The sequence below is a fragment of the Ursus maritimus genome, unplaced genomic scaffold (genome assembly GCF_017311325.1).
Source record: "Ursus maritimus isolate PB19 unplaced genomic scaffold, ASM1731132v1 scaffold_25, whole genome shotgun sequence".
NCBI classification, from domain to species: Eukaryota; Metazoa; Chordata; class Mammalia; order Carnivora; family Ursidae; genus Ursus; species Ursus maritimus.
This window is the reverse complement of record NW_024425008.1, coordinates 44,578,798-44,596,330: the sequence shown is the minus strand read 5'-3', so window position 1 is coordinate 44,596,330 and position 17,533 is coordinate 44,578,798. Positions and strand designations below refer to the sequence as shown.

The 17,533-nt window shown below is 46.2% G+C and overlaps 1 long non-coding RNA gene across 6 annotated transcripts in view; it reads left to right on the top strand.

Moving 5' to 3' along the window:
- The window catches only part of LOC103673304, a 92,154-nt gene that overhangs the window by 16,754 nt on the left and 57,867 nt on the right, over nucleotides 1-17,533 (top strand). For 5 of the 6 annotated variants that reach the window (XR_005837712.1, XR_571376.2, XR_571374.2 and 2 more), the window contains one exon: nucleotides 8,413-8,493. The exons of the other annotated variant lie outside the window; for it this stretch is intronic. This is a non-coding gene — a long non-coding RNA (uncharacterized LOC103673304). The remainder of the gene's footprint in view (nucleotides 1-8,412; nucleotides 8,494-17,533) is intronic. 6 annotated transcript variants of the gene reach the window in all.

Genomic DNA, 17,533 nt, shown 5'->3' with positions numbered 1-17,533 from the left:
GGTGGTTTTCATCACTAGCAGACCGAATGAGTCTCTGGTCCATTGAGGCTGCTGCGTAGAGCGGTGAACGCCTTGCTCCGCAAGACGCTGGGGCGCCCTGCACCCCAGAGGATCTAGGCGTTGGACAGGCTTCGCTTCCAGCAGGTAGCGGGGATGTCTTGAAGAAGGGAGTCCTTTGCCCGCTTTAGCCAGGGATCTGGGGCCAGGACACCCTGTCTTGACCAGAGCCACCCAGGGCCTCTTGCTGGACTGACCTGGTCTTAGCTTCATGCCTCCAGAGCAGTCAGTCAGGGTTGGGCCACATCCTCCAGAAGTCAAGCCCATTGGCTTCTTGTCCCTTCTCTGTCATCTCAACAGGTCACCCAGACCTCTAGCCTCTTGTAACCCTGGACTCTTGGCCACCTGACACTTCCTACCAACCATATAGATATAATTTTTTTTTCTCTTTGTAGAATCTTGAAACGTGAGGACATAAATTCAGACTTTTTATTTTATTTTATTTTGGGGGAAATTTTAAAATTTGAATTCAATTAATTAACATATAATGTATTATTGGTTTCAGAGGTAGAGGTCAGTGATTCGTCAGACTTATATAACACCCAGTGCTCATTACATCACGTGCCCTCCTTAATGTCCATCACCCAGTTACCCCATCCCTCCACTCCCCTCCCCTCCAGCAACCCTCAGTTTCTTTACTATGATTAAAAGTCTCTTATGGTTTGTCTCCCTTTCTGATTTCATCTTTTATTTTTTCCCCTCTTCCCTTATGATCTTCTGTTTTGTTTCTTAAATTCCACATATGAGTGAGACCATAGGATAATTGTCTTTCTCTGATTGACTTATTTCACTCAGCATAATACCCTTCAGTTCCAACCATGTCGTTGTAAATGGCAAGATTTCATTTTTGATGGCTGAGTAATATTCCATTGTATTTATATACCACATCTTCTTTATCCATTCATCTGTTGATGGACATCCGGGCTCTTTCCATAGTTTGGCTGTTGTGGACATTGTTCCTATAAACATTGGGGTGCAGGTGCCCCTTCAGATCACTACATTTGTATCTTTGGCGTAAATACCTAGTAGTGCAATTGCTGGGTCGTAGGGTAGCTCTACTTCCAACTTTTTGAAGAAACTCATACTGTTTTCCAGAGTGGCTGCACCAGCTGCACTCCCACCAACAGGGTTAAGAGGGTTCCCCTTTCTCCACGGCTTCACCGACATCTGTCATTTCCTGACTTGTTAATTTTAGCCATTCTTACTGGTGTGAGGTGGTATCTCATTGCGGTTTTGATTTGTATTTCCCTGATGCTGAGTGATGTTGAGCACTTTTTCATGTGTCTGTTGGCCATTTGGATGTCTTCTTTGCAGAAATGTCTATTCATGTCTTCTGCCCATTTCTAGATTGGATTGTTTGTTCTTTGGACGTTGAGTTTGATAAATTCTTTATAGATTTTGGATATTAGCCCTTTATCTGATAAGACATTTGCAAATATCTTCTCCCATTCTGTCGGTTGTCTTTTGGTTTTGTTGACTGTTTCCTTTGCTGTGCAAGAGCTTTTTATCTTATTTTTTAAAAAGCTTTTTTTTACTTGAGAGGGCAAGAGAGAGAGAGCACAAGTAGGCAGAGCAGCAGGCAGAGGAAGAGGGAGAAGCAGGCTCTCTGCTGAGCAGTGAGCTCCATGAGGGGCTCAATCCCAGGACCCTGAGATCATGACCTGAGCCGAAGGCAGACACTTAACTGACTGAGGCACCCAGGTGCCCCGAAAGCTTTTTATCTTGATGAAGTCCCAATAGTTCACTTTTGCCCTCAAAGACTTTTTAAAGTGTAAGTAAAAATGTGATTTTTGAGAGCATGGGCTTTGACTGAGACAGGCTTGAGTCTGGATTCCAGCTATACAACCTTAAGCAAGTCCTGCGATCACTTTTGATGGACTGGCTAATCCTTTCATTCCTTTAATTAGTTATTCCCTCAAAATTTTATTGAGTACTTACTTACCCTGTGCTAGGCATTAGGTCGTTCTGGTCTCTGCCCTCATGGAACTTGCTAGTCCCCGGAGGAAGGTAGATACTAACTAGACACTGACACTGATAATTAGGCACAGCACTGGTCAGGACTCTGAAGGGAGCCTACAGGGAGCAACGGGCATGAACAGCAGGAGGGCTTGAGGAGCCCGGTAGGAGGGCTGAGCCTTGGAGAATGAAAAGGAATGAACCCAGCAAATACAAGGAAGCGTGCCAGCTGGAGAGGGCAGCCTGGGCCAAGATCCTGGGGCAGGACATTCTGTGACAGAAGACCAGAGTGGCTGGATATACAGTCCCGGGCAAGAGGAGCATGTCTGGAGACAAGGCTGGGGGGTGGGGGGTGGGCAATCAGGCCTGGTGATGAGGACTTTGCACTCTGACCTGAGAGTACGGAAGATTTTGAAGCAGGTAAGGGACATCATCCAACCTAGTTTTAATGTTTAATAAAGCTACGGCTCCGTCTAAGATGGAGAAGTTAAACTAGAATGGGGATAAGGATCAGTGGAGAGAGGAAAAGACCCAAGGGGTATTAGGTCGCCCTGCAGTTTCACAGAACAACCAGTTAATGTCAGAGCTCAATTCTCCCTCCTTGGGACATGTTTACTCTGTAGCTTCTGGCTTTTCTCTGCAGTGCAGCTTGCCAGGACTTTTCTCTCTCTCCTCTGGATGTCCTCGGTGTTCTACACCCCACACCTAAGCAGTGAATTATTAAAAGCAATTTCTTTTCCAAGAGATGGTGTTTGGTCTCAGTGCAGGTTTTTGTGGGGTACGACAAAGCCAGACCGATGGCCACAGCTTACTAACTATGGGGCCCAGGGCCCAGGCCAAGCAACAGCAGTCTGAAAAATCACGGCTCTGTGCCTCTGAATGGGAGGCTGAGGCAGCTGACTCACCTGCCCAGGGTCTCGTCATGCTGCCAGAGGCTGCGTCAGGACCCACTGCTAGGCCTGTGCTCCCACCCCTGCCCCCTGACAGCTGCCGGGGAAGCCCCACTCTTCACACCTGCCCGGGGTGGGGCAGAATAGGCAGCAGTGTTTTCCCCAGGGACCCGAGATCATTTATGCGCTTGTTCGCGGTGGGGACTGGGAGTGCCCAGGAGACACTGAGCTCGCCTCCAGAGCCAGGGGAAGGGGGGCCCAGCTACCTCCTTGGTGGGCAGCCTAATTCTCCCACTGCCCTCCGCCCCCACCCCAATGACTCCTTGATTTCTTCTGCTGTTACTTCTCTGTCTACCAACTAGGAGAACTGCTCATGACATTTAGAAAAGATAAATCTCCCAGTTCTCTCTAGGGATCAAGGCTACCCTGAATAAAGTTACCATCCTGCCAGTGTCTTTGATCCCTTTTTAACTTCCTGTTTAGGGTTGCTGGCAGGACTACCCAAGGTCTATTGATTTTCTTTGGGTTCATTGTTCCTCATAATTGGGCATTCTTAAGTATCCCTGGACAGAGTTCAGCTGAATAATAAAGGAGAGAGAGGGGGCGTGGAGAGAGAGACTTGGAGATATTAAGAAATATTTGGGGTCAAATGTTTTTTAAAAATGTGGGTCTCCTGAAAAGGGAAGGGAACCAAAGGGCATGTAAGAAATGTCCCACCGGCCGTGATGCTGGGCGCAGAGCCCTTTGTCATGTGGCCTCTGAGTGAGGCCCGAGGCTGCTGGCTGTTCTCAGGCAGTGTGTTTACGGCTCACCAGGGTCAGCTCTGCCCACAACGGATACCAAAGGGGCCTTAGGGCACTGAAATCTTGGTCCAGGGCCAGGGGCTTCTCCACAGACATCCCCGGCACAACTCCCACCTTCCTCCCAGAAAAAAGGGAGTCCAGTAAAAACAGCGAACACTGACATAGCTCCTACCAGGTGCCGTATATGAACTTTGAGTTAAGATACGTAATCTTACGAGGTAACTAGTGTTAATCCTTCCATTTCACAGATGAGGAGACTGAGGCACAGAGAAGTAACTCAGTCAGGCAGACTGGCTCTCGAGCCCTAGCCACACAGGCCTGCCTCAGGGTAGCGAGTGCCTGACGTTCTCCTGGTCGGGTCCTGCCTTTCCCAGGGCTCCCACCTGGAGTCCCTGAGGCCCTCCCCCATGGTGGAGGCTCAGCCCAGCTCTTTCCCCAAGCCTGGCCTGACAACAGCCTCGAGCTAAAAGCCTGGAAGAGTCTTATTCATATTAGTAACAATAGCAGTGCTAACTCACATTTACAGAGCTCTTCGTATGCACCAGGCTTTCTACCCGCTGCTCTTAACAGCAAATCCTCATTTCCCACGATGTACAAGGCAGGTTTCCTTATCATCCCTGTTTTCAGAGTAGGAAAGTGAGGTGTAGGGGAGAGAAGTGACTTGTCCTTGGCCATGGGACTGGCAGGTGGTGGGGCCTGACTCCGAAGCCCTGTGCTGCTTCTTAGGGCAGCGCTGCTCAGGGTTCTACCCCAGAGGCTGTCACCTCTGTTGCGTGGGGGGGGGGGGGAGGAGTGTGTGTGCTCTTGGGTGGTGGGTCTCCTGAACAGGGCCAGACAGACCAGAGATCAAATTCTTACTGTATCCGTACGTGTATGACATGGAAACGCTACCTAAGCTCTTGGAAAATCAGTTTCTTCTGTAACCTGGGTCTAATTCCCCCTTCGTTCCGCTGGGTCATTTTGAGATCAAAAGAGGTAAGGCTGGATTTCCGAAATTTGAGGCCTTTATGATTTTTGCCATTATTTAAGATTTTCCATAAGTTGACTGAAAAAAATAAATATTAAAAAACTGTGTTACTACTTTAAATGAAAAGCTACACCATAGAAGAAAACTAAAAACCCATAATTCCTAAAGTAAAGAAAAATTTTGTGTGTGTACTTTAAAAACGATCGGTACAATCAGCGGTACATATGCCGTGGAAAACACCAGTACCGAGGTAGTGTTTATAAAGTGCGTAGTTCAGGGCACCGCGCACAGGACGTGGTCATTAAAAGGCAACCCCTCTCCTCCTGCCCTGCCACCTGGCCCCAGTCTGTACCACTGCACTTCTGTCCTTGCTGCTGGACTATGGGCGAGGAAGAAAGAAATCCAGGAGCTAGAAGAATCACAGATATCAAAGCAAGCGACATCAAGCCTCTGTACTTTTGGAAAATGTACAAACTTGTGTGCGGGAGAAATGTCCTTAATGAGAAGAGATTGGGGAATAGCAGGAAATTAAAAATTGCATCAGGAATAGGATAAGAATCCCACTGCTCTTTGCCAAAGCCTCCAGTAAACAGCAGCTGCATAGAAACAAAGGTGGATCATTTGAAAAAGAAACTCAGTTTCTACCCCTGGTGTCTTTAATATTGCCGATGGTATGCACAACCTGTGGGGGGCTACAGTGGGAACCGTGGGCCAGGCCGAGGGCAGAGCCTTGCGTTCCTGCAAGGCAAAAAGAAGCAAGAGAGGCCAGATTGCTTCAGCAGAAATCCTCCAGTTATTTTGGTGGCTTACCGATGTTTTGGCAGGACGGGATTAGAAGCATGGGCACGGAAGTGAGAGGACAGAGTTCTGGCTTTTAATAAACCAGATTCACGCCTGGTCTATGTTTTTACCAAGTATGTGATCTTAAGCCAACTCCTAAAACTAAAATCTCAGTTTTTGCATTTTTAAAGCAGAGGTAACAGTAACTGTCCCACTCATCTCATTGGTAGTTGGAAAAGTCAAATTAGATAAGGAATGTGAAATTTCTTGGTACACTGAAAAAATGCCATCTGCATTTTTATTTTAAGTGCTATAACCTTGGTTGACTTGGATGCCATGTTCTCAAGGACAAGTGTAAGCTGTGGCCTCTAAGAGCACAGTTACGTTCATTCTTAGTTCTATTTCTCATCAAAGCTCTTCTTCCAATAGCATATTTGGCTCTGGGAAGCTGAGTTGCATGAGTCGCCATTGATAAACTTGTGTTGAAATTCTGGACACGACACATCATGAAACAAAAGGAAAAATCTCCTTTGTAATCTTTTTTTTTTTTTTTAAAGATTTTTTATTTATTTATTTGACAGAGAGATAGAGACAGCCAACGAGAGAGGGAACACAGCAGGGGGAGTGGGAGAGGAAGAAGCAGGCTCCTAGTGGAGGAGCCCGATGTGGGGCTCGATCCCAGGACTCCGGGATCACGCCCTGAGCCGAAGGCAGATGCTTAACAACTGAGCCACCCAGGCGCCCCTCCTTTGTAATCTTTCATCCCATATCTGGCTCGAGGGAGATGGTAACAATTACTATAAAGGATATAAAACTCAGAAGGTGTCTTAAAGTCATCTCACCTCTAGACAGCATGGCGGTAAAGAAAGTAACAATGTCATGCATGAGACTTTAGGGCTTGGGATACTGAACGAGGGACACAATCAATTCAGTACAGAATCAGGGCCTGGAAATAAGATTCAACTTATTTCAGGAAATTCAACTCTGTTTTATGGTTTGTATGGGCCAGGCCCCTGTGTTAAGACAGAGTTATTCCTCCCTTGTAATTTGTTACAACCCTGCATTTTAAGGGGCTTACCATTAAACTGGAACATTCTTTGGAAGAACATGAAAGCTTTGCAGGGAAAAAATTCTGATAATGAGATGCTGACATCACCTGCTCTCGAGGCAAGATATTTCAGTCGGTGGCCTCTCTCTAACCAGGATAGCAAAATGTACAATTTTAAGTTGCGAAAAAGAATGGCACAGCTTCCTTACTAAGTCTCAAAGTATGGGGATACAGGAAAGGAGTTTCTAGCCCATAGATGCTTTTTAACTCCTAGATGGAATCATCCGCTGGGGAGATGCAGGGCTGGTGGCTGGCCTTGGGGATGGGGGCAGGGCTGATCGGATAAAGTATACTTTAAACGCTGCTTGAAAGGCATTCTACAGGTACTCCAATGTCTATATACCTGCCATTTGGCTGGTCTCTATAGGGATTTACATTTTCACGAGATACTACCTGTTCTTGAGAAGTTAGAGGCCATGTAGTCTCACTCCCGGTTGCTTTTTAATGGTCTTAAGCAGACAAGCATCTTTTTAAAAATTTTTTAAAAAGATCTTATTTATTTATTTGAGAGAGGGAGCGAGAAAGAGAGAGAGAACAAGCAGGAGGAGCAGCAGAGGGAGAGGGAGAAGCAGACTCTCCCCTGAGCAGGGAGCCTGATGCGGGACTCCATCCCTGGACCCTGGGACCATGACCTGAGCCAAAGGCGGATGCTTGACTGACAGAGACACCCAGGAGCCCACATACAACTATTTTAAAGTTAAAAAAATCCAGGGGCATTTAATAAATACACAATATTGTGCAATCACTACCTCTATAAAATCCCCAAACATTTGCATGCTTCCAAAATAAAACCACACATCCATCAGCCATCACTCTCCAGTTCCTCCCTGCCTCTGCCCTAGGCAGCCTCTAGCCTCTTTCTGTCTCTGCGGATTTACCTGTTCCAAATGTTCATACAGTGGAATCGTGCACTATGTGACCTTCTGTGTCTGGCTGCTTAGGCTTAGCACAATGTTTTCAAGGTTCATCCATGTTGTCATAGCCTGGATAGTACTTCACTCCTTTCTATGGCTAAGAAACATTCCGTTGTGTTTATATAACAATTTGTTTGTCCATCCATCTGTCAGTGAACATCGAGGTCTTTCTCCGTTTGGGCTGTTGTGAGCAGCGCTGCTGTAAACATTCTTGTACAAGTATTCGTTTGAGCGTTTGTTTTCAGTCCTCTTGGGCATATACCTAGGAGTGGAATTGCTGGGTCATGTTGTAACTCTGTTCGTCTCACTGAGGAGCGGCCGCACTGTTGCCCACAGCAGCTGCGCCATGTTATGTTCCCAGCAGCAATGTACGAGCCTTCCCGTTTCTCCACATCCTCACCAACACTTGCTAGTCTTGTTATTTTCCACATTTTTGATCATTGTTTTCGTAGTGGGTGGGAGGTGGTATCTCATTGTGGTTTTGATTTGCATTTCCTTAACGACTAAGGATGTTGTGCGTCTTTTCATGTGACATGAAGTATTTTTACAAGGTAACGAAGATAGATGCCAGGTCATCTGAAAGGCATTATCACCTTTGTCCCTTGGAGGGAGAGGGGCCTGAGATCACCGAACAGAGAACTAGCAAAGGTTGACAGGAGGTAGAGGGTGAGGAACAGGAGGGAGTGAAGGGCAGGCCTGGGGCACAGCCTGAGTTTGGGGGAGGGGAGCAGTTGGGGAAGAACGTTTGGGAGAGCAGACATCTGGGCAACCAGGAGATGGATTGAGGGTTCTGTATATTGGTGAGGTGGGAAGGATGGCAAAATTAGGTTGTGTGATCTCAGAGAGAAAAGTGGGGATGGTCACGACCAGCCTCCCTATTTCATAATTTCTCTAAGAGCAGCTATTCCACTGATGAATGAATGATCTCACTGCTCAGGGAGAAGAAGCAGAGCTATACACTGGCCATTAGGAAAATTCTGCGCCTGGGAGCAGGAGAGAACAGAAACCCTCAACTAAGGTAAGAGAGGTGAAGTGCTTTAAGAAATTCAAGAGTCCTCTCCAGACTATGAGGTGGTGCAAACCTTGTCTTTAAAACCACAATTTGGAGGTGTGCAGAGTGACCTAATTTGTTTGGGACTGTTTTCAAATGTAGGAATCTTGGCTACAGCTTTGGGATTTATAATGTTTTTTCATATTCAACTGCCATCTCACACTTAGCAAAAACCCAGTCCATCAAAAGAATTGTTTTGGAGCCAATTTCCAGAAATAAAATTTAAACTTTCTTAAGGGATACTTCCACTCCATGGATGATAATAGTGAGCCTTGACCTGGGAGTGTTGGACTTCAGCTCTACCCTCTCCCGCCCCTCCCTGCCTCTGCATAAATGAGAGCTGCGCTGAGTGTGGAATCTCGTTCTATGGTGGCCATCATGGTTGGGATGCATATCTTTCATGGCGAGTTTCTATTCCTGTCACTCTGCTGAAACTGCCCTCCCAAAAGGGAATGATGTTCTCTTAATTGCCAGATCCAGTGGCTTTTTCATAGTCCTTACTTAACCTGTTTAACCTAGTTACAGTTTATCGATCACTTTCTATATAGCCGCATGTTGCTAAGCACTTTATATATTTGTCATGTGGTTGCAAATTTAACTCACTGTATAAGCTCGGATGTATAGAGAAAAATGTAATATCTTTATTTTGTCTCTAAGAAGTTTGGCCTTCTTCTCAAGCCCCAACCCACCAGGGAAAATTAACTGTCCAATCCAATCCCAAGCTTAGACCAATCCCATAAATTAACTTGCTCCCTTAGGTAGCATTGAATCTATATTGGATAAAAACACTCAGCTTCTCAGAAAGCCTCCCTCTCTCCCTGCTTTTTTTCTAAAATGTTTAGGTATATGCAGGGAGGGGGCGGCTTTCCATAACCCTAGGGCCACATGGAAGAACCAGGGTCCTTAGGGATGACATCCTTTTTCCGGTCTCTAGACCAATGTCCCTTGTCCTGGGTACTGCTTGCTCTGCTGACAAAGATGGCTAAAGTTGTGGCTGTTCTCTCTTGCCCTGGGCAGGCTGTGGTCCTGTTGCCTGGCTGACTTAGCTTCCGCTCCACTATAGCTGATGGAAGAACTCCTTTGAGATCTAGCTGTCACCCTCATTTGGCCCCAGCTCAGGTCCTCTTTGGAGTCCTCCACCACTCCAATGGTCCATGGTGGTGAATAGCTGTCTAAATAGCTTCCGGGTCAGGATCTCAGCTATAATGGAAACCTACCAAGCCAAAATGGAAACCCGGCAGCTGGGGAAAGCTAAATCTGTCCCTTAGGATTACCTCATTTATCTGATGTACCTCCCCACTCTCGGGAGAAAGGAGTGGTGTCGTTGCATCTCCACACTAGCTCTGCTACTTCCTGCTAGCTTCCTTTTCCCACAGTCCTCTGCGGCTGGACTGGAGTTGACTTTCTCCCCTTCTTCTTTGAATGTAGACATCACTTACATAAGATGTGGGGGTCTAGCCCCGAACCTGCTCACATGTCTACTCTGTTATTGCAGAATCCTACTTCTGAACTTCAGAAGTTGAACATTATCTCGGTCTTTCTTTTGCCGTCTCGCACAAATCCTCATCTGTAACAAATCCCAATCAGTTGAATGCCTTGGGCACACTAGGGTCTTGCCACTAAAAGTGTGGTCTACACAGCAGCGGCCACAGCTGCAGCAGAGCTTGTCAGGAGTGTAGACTCTAGCCTAGGCTAGCTTCCGCTCCGTTCTGCTGAACCAGAACTTGCATTTTAACAGAATCAGGTGGGAAGTGTGAACTTGAAGCAGCAGACTAAGACGAAGCTCGTGTCATCAAAGACAAAAAGAAAAACATCTTAATAAATTCACGACATCTTTCCTGTTGCATGTGTATCATTTAATCTCATTTAGTCACGAGAGTCCTGCGAAGTGGACACCATTCCGCCCGTTTATGACTCGGCAACCGGGCTCGGGAAAGTGAAAGAAGCGCTGATGATCCCACAGCAGGCGGGCCAGAGAGTGGCTCTGAGCCTGGCCAGCCCCCTCGGAAGCGCCGGTTCTTCAACAGAATGAGCTCTCACGTGGGATTTTTGTCTACACTTCTCTTCATGCATTTTCCTTCCTTCTGACTAAACTCTACCTCATCTCTTACTCCCGTGCTTTTTCCTCTGTCTGCTTGAGAATTTCCTGGCTATTCATCTTTGGTGCCTAGGTTTTTTTTTTGTTTGTTTGTTTTTTAAAAGATTTTATTTATTTATTTGACAGAGAGCCAGCCAGCGAGAGAGAGAGCACAAGCAGGGGGAGTGGGAGAGGAAGAAGCAGGCTCCCAGTGGAGCAGGGAGCCCGATGTGGGGCTCGATCCCAGCACCCTGGGATCATGTCCTGAGCCGAAGGCAGACGCTTAACGATGGAGCCACCCAGGCGCCTCTGTTTGTTTGTTTTTTTAAATTGAACCATTTGCCTGGATTTCTGACCCAGGCCTGCCTGTGTTCTAGGCTGTATCTCTAATCTGTAAATATTCATGTCTCCTTGGGTTCATGTCTCTGTACCATTCTAGCTGGAATATCAGGCCATCTTCTGTGTTCTTGCTCTGCAATGGCAGGGAGAATATCAATAAGGAAGAGGTGTCTCTAGCCGGGCTTCCAAGGTGGGTCTTAGTTGCAAAGTGGAGAGAGTATTACAGATAGAAATCTAATGGGCGAAACATTCAGAAGTAAGATGTGCAGGCAATGTCGGGGAGACAGTTTCTTGCTTTTTGCTTAGCTGGTATCTGATGTGATAATGCATTGCTCTGGATTTGAGTCAGGGGTCCTTCTTTCTCCACCCCCTCGGGGATGCCGATGATTCTAACATTGGATCGTTTCATTGAGTCAGTAATCTCCCGTAACCTACATTCGTGGGCGTGGATTTTTTTAAGACCATCTTCTATTTTCATTTTTTCCTCTATTAACCCATCCTCCAATTCACTAACCCGTTCCTCTGCTTCTGTGACCCTGGCCGTCAGAGCCTCTAGTTTTGCCTGCATTTGGCTCATAGAATTTTTAATTTCTGTCAGATTCGCTCTCATTTCTGTCCTTAGGGATTCTATATTCTCAGTAACCTTTTCGTTAATAGTTTTTTCAATTTTACTCATCATTTTGACCATCGTTACTCTGAATTCCATTTCTGATAATTTGGTTACATCCATATCCATTATTTCTGTGGCAGAGGCCACAGACTCACTGTCTTTTCTTTGCTGGGGGGGGCTTCTCCTTCTTGTCATTCTGATGAAGAGAGGTTGCGGGGTTTCCAGAGCCCAAATTATTGACTGGGTCCCAGGCCGTGCCCCTTGTTTTATAGGGATCTTAGGGATGTGGGCTTCTTCTTTAAAGATTTTATTTATTTATTTATGTGGCAGCCAACCAGCGAGAGAGGGAACAGAAGCAGGGGAGTGGGAGAGGAAGAAGCAGGCTCCCAGCGGAGGAGCCCGATGAGGGACTCCTTTCCGGAACGCCGGGATCACGCCCTAAGCCGAAGGCAGGCGCTCAATGACTGCGCCACCCAGGCGCCCGGGTTGTGGGCTTCTTGATTTTTCAGCCTGCCTTCTGTGTTCTGGGGGAGGGGCCTGCCGCGCCGATACTCAGGCAACCCTGTTTGGGTAGAGTCTCCGTGTCCCCCGCGAGGAGGGATGGGGATGGGCACTCTCTGAGCCGGTATTTCCAGGCTTTTGTTCTCTGGCGGCTTTCCCTGGCGGCCGGCTATGCCTCTTCTGAGAGTCAGAGCAGCAGAGGCTGCATTGTCACAGAACAGAGGGATTGCGGCCCGTTCTCTACTAATGTTCTGGCCACTTTAACTCTGTTACTGTTGGTGCTGCTCAACCCTGCAGCGTCTGGGATGTGCGCCCCACACCCGGCGTCCCAGCCCTCACTTCCAGGGCTGGCGCGTCTCTGTCCTTTGTGTTTCTAATGCTGCCAGCTGCCCCGCGCACTCCGGGAGTTCCCGGTCTCAGTCTGGATCCAGTGAGCGCACCGGGATTCCGGTGTTCCGCGAGATGCCTGGTGGCGCGCGCACCCGGCTCATGGTCTCAGTCTGCTGTTTTGCGGGTGCCGTCCGCGAGCCCCGCCCGCTCTCCCGTGCAAGTGGCTACCGCTTCCCGGCGCCCGAACACGCGGCGGCTCCTCCCCTTCCGCTTTATCTTCCGATATCGTACGCAGTTTCATGGCTCCCAGCTTAGTGCCTGTACTCAGCGCTGGAGATGTTCATTTGTAGAGATCCAGATGCGTCTTCCTGCGTCTCAGGCTGGTTCCGTGGTTGTTTAGGCTGGTCTGGTACCGATCCAGCTCGACTCGGAGGACCGGCTGAAAACGGTGTCTCCTACTCCTCCGCCATCTTAACTCCTCAGGGGCCCTTCTTTACCCTTCATCACATGTCTGGCTGTTGACCCATGTCTGGCCCAGACCTTCAGCTTCAGTAAATTCCTGGTTCGCGGAGTCCCAACTTCTCACCTCTGAATTCCTTCAGTTACCCTCACCAAACTCCCAGAGGAAGAGCCAAACCTTTTGTTTTTTGTCATATCTTCTTTTCTCTTGTTCCTTTCTTTCAGTTCTATCACTACTGTAATTTGGATTCATATATTTGGTTATTTATGAGAATCTAGTGAGTGATCTCTCTGTCTCCTGACTTTTCATCTCTAATCTGAACTACACCCAGTGAGACCGCTGGGACTAGTTCAGAGCACCTACGTTTCAAAAGTGGGTAAAAATATATATTCATTTCCTGCTCTGAAGTTGTCAATTTTTCACTACCAACTATAAGGATAGAGCTCAATTCCTTAATGTAACACATGTACGGTCTTCCCAAAACTAGCTTCACTGCCTCATGTCTTATTGTACCCCAATTTGGGGTCTCCTTCTAAGGTAGACTGGCTTGAACATTGTCCCTTCAATGTTTTATGCACGTGTGCCTGCTTATGGACCCCCTTCGAATTCCATTGGAATTCTCTCCTGGATTGACCCTCCATTTATCCAAAGCATACCCAGCGTTTTAAGGCTCAACAGAAGACTTACTCTCCTAGTCATCGCACAGTGCAGATCCGGAAGATTGCTCAGTACTAAGAGGCTAGTGCAGAGTTTCCCAGTCATGGTATTATTGACATGTTGGGATAAATAGTTCTCTGTTGTAGGGGACCGTCCTGTGCACTGTGGGATCTCAGCAGCATTCCCGACCTACTCAGTAGATTCCAGTAGCATGTCCTCCCTCCATCGTGACAACCCAAAATGTCCCAGACTGTGCCCAAGGTCCCCCGGGGAAGGAGAGACTCAAAATCGCTCCTGTTGAGAACTACCGGTCTGGTGTAATGAGAGATCTCAACCAATTGTGCTGTTGATGTTTGCAGAAAGGTTAGAGATGGGAGTTATTTTCTGGGACACAGAAATCATGTCGCCGATATCTTCCATCCTATTTAGAATATTGACTTGGGGACACCATTTTATGACTATGTTCGTATGAGCTCCAAAATTTATCTCTGTAGCCTTATCCCCTTTGTCTGGCTGTAACAGCCACTAGAAAGAAAAACACATTTGGTCTATGCCTAGTTGGTAGTTTCATTAGCACATTTTTTAAGCTTAAAAATGGCCCTTGGCTTATGAAATTACTAAAAGAAAAGGTAAAATGAAAATGCTCAGTATTCCTTGGAGAATATCTATTTAGTGTGGAATTTTAAAATAAGACAAATTAGAAGGCTTAAATTAAGGTCTGTGTTCAGTATGTCTGTGATTCAGAGATTCAGTAAAGAATAAAATTGAAACCTAACATATAGATCTCTTCAGAGATGCTTTCATAGTTCCCAACATTTATTCCTGAGAACTAGACCTAATCCAAGTTTATTTCTAAGTCTATTTTTGATATTAAGAATTGACTTTAATACCATTACTTTCAAAATCAAAATCCTTATTTTAAATTGGAAATTTTTTCTTCCTCAAGCTAGTGCAAAGCATTTGGAAAGTAGGAATGAATTAGCCATTATGTGGATTTTACAGAAACTTGTCCAGTTGGTTTGTGTCTCTGGAAGAAACAGGATATGTGGACATGGCAAAATATTGGCAAACAGTAAATAAGGCACTGCGTGAACTGTGGGGGACCCAGACTCTATAGCTGATGGTTGTATATACTGCTCTGCTAATACCTCTTCTTAGTCTTTGTTGTCTGGACTCGGAGAAGGAGTAGGTGTCATTTTGTAAATGAGAAAACTAGGGTCCAGGGGATTTATTAACTTGCTATCTTTTACCTAATCCTAAAGTAGTACCCAGTGTAATGACTTGGGGTCCAATGAGTCACTCCCTATAGTCTGTCCAAGATCCCTCCATTTCTTGGATGTTTTGACTACACTTTTAAGCCACTAAGACACCCTTCAACAAGGGATAGACAATGCTGTTCTTTTATATCTAGTACTTTCAATTGAGCCAATGAATAGCTAGTTGAGCTGAAGAAATAATTTCAAACAACTTCTTATAGTTAGGGAAAATCCCACTCTCTAGTTCTCATGTTTCTATTCATTCATTCTTCAGTGGATATTTATTGAGAGCTAGGGAGTCAGATTCAGCAGTGAACAAAATAGAGAAATCCTCAGGGATTTCAAGAAGGAACATCTGACTCCAAGGGGAAAATATAATGGGAAGGAAACTTTTACCCTTCCTTCTACCACCTCTACTGGCTCCTCCCCAAGCGAGGCTATCTGGTGGTTGAGACTGGGGAATGGGAGTGAACTGAGGGCCTTGGCTCCCTTCTCTCTTTCCAAAGCACCTCTTACTGCTCTTTTCCTGTGGAGTGCTCACCTGGGAGGTCGTGATTCTGTGGTTTGGGACTGGTAATTTAGTGCACAGGAGAAAGTGTTCAAAACCCAACTGTGACCACAGACCCAAGCCCTCTTCTCCATATCGGTAATCAAGCTGATCAGGGATAAAGCCGACACGTTGATCCTCCAGCATTTTTCTGCATCTTTTTTCTTACTTAGTTCAAAAGTCAGAGAAGAAAAAGGGGTGATTAATTATCAGCCTCAAACTTTCATCAACTCTCAGCCAATATTACAAATTCTATCAAGTAAGAGTAACGGCTCTGCTACTGGTTACCCATAAGGGAAACTTTAGGAAGGACCTGGCTCCATTATGGGACAAAAACCCTTTTACTGCTGTGTATAAGCTGGTGACAAGTGCTAAGAATTGTTCATTCCATGCTGTCCTTCTGGTGAGGAGTTCTTGTCATGTACTTGCTGTGACGATGTCAGCCTGAATGACTAAATGCTCAAATCCAGGGGTGCCTGGGTGGCTCAGTCGGTTAAGTGTCTGCCTTTGGCTCAGGTCATGATCCTGGGATCCTGGGACTGAGCCCCAAGTTGGGCTCCCTGCTTAGCAGGGAGTCTGCTTCTCCCCCTGCTTGTTTTCTCTCTCTCTCTCTTGCTCACTCTTTCTCTCAAATAGATAAATAAAAACCTTAAAAAAATAAATGTTCAAATCCAGACAGCCAGTAATCCCTCAGTTCAGGGAGCACGAACTACAAGGAACCTTTTATTATGTGCTTACTTCTGATGTGCGGGACGTAACATGTACAGTTGGCTCTTTTATGCAGTGTACGTCTTCATCCTCTGGAGGGGATTTTTGGCAACATCTGGGTTTTGCAGATGAGGAAGCTGAGCCCAGAGAGACTGATGTTTCAAAGTTTACTAAGCACCGTCTACCATCCCCATCACCTTTTCCCCTGCAACCTAGTTAACAGGGAGCAGAGGCTGGACTTGAGCCGGTCTCATGGTCTTTCCACAGCTTTGCAGACTGTCCTCATAAGAACAAACAGTGTTAGAATAGTCCTTGCAGATTATTTTGGCATTGTAAAAAAAAGTAATTTAAAAAATACCTTTCTCCCCTTATAAAAGTGATTTAGTTTACAAAATCTAGTTTAAATACGGTAAACTACAGTCTAGTTTAAAAAATACCTTTCTGCCCTTACAAAAGTAATCCACATTTCACTTTGAAAAGTTTAGAAAACGCAGACAACATAAAAGGAGGAAATAAAAAACCCCCATAATCTCTCCACCCTGAGGCAACCACTATAAATATTTTAATGTGCATCCTTTCAGTTTTTGTTAAACATATACAGATATAAATAGACACCTATAAAATACGTTAAATAGAGTGGTACTGCACATACTGTTTTGCACACCACTGTTTTTTTTCCCTGTAACCATATATTTTAGAGCTCTTTTTATGTCATTAAGTAATATTTTCACATTATTTCTACCATTTCTATGGCATTCCATTGTGTATGATTAATTTCCCAGGGTTGAAGGTTTATGTTCTTTCCGATGATTAGCTGTAATAAACAACAGTGTGACAAACATCCTTAGAGATAAGTCTCTACACACTTGTCTTTACTACGCAGGTGAGAAAACAGAGGTCAAGGAGACGTAGGGACTTTACTTGCCTGAGTTCCCAGGACTATGAAAGCCAAGTTTACTGACTCCAGATCCTGTGCTCATTTCACTCTGTCACAGTTGTCCTCTGCCTTCCAGGACAGGGTCCGAGGGCTAGCCCCTCCGCTGGGTCCTAGCGTATGAGCCTGGTTCATTCATTTATTCAACAAATATTTATTGAGCAGCCTCTGTGTCCAAGTACTGGTTCTAGCCCTGGTCGCAGGCAGTGAACAAGACAGTTGCATCTGTGCTATTACGCAGATATTATTTGAATTGGGAAGACGGACAAGACCTGAACACGTTTATAGACAAGACAATCTCAGATCCTGGTCAGTGCATTCAAGCAAATGAAACAAGAATGTGTCTTTGAGAATGATGGGCTGGAGGGTGAGTGGGTGTGGTGGGCACATTTACGGGCGTGTGCACCCATCCCCTGCTTCGGAGGGCATATGACGTCGCGCAGCCTGCACCTGTGACTCCCTTCAAACGTCTGCCTCCGGGTGCTGGAGCCACTGCGCAGGCGGGCACAAGAGCCGCGTGTACCTGGGGGTTCAGGCCCGCGTCCCTCCCCAGCCTGACCAAGCACTGACTGGGGCAGCAATGTGAAA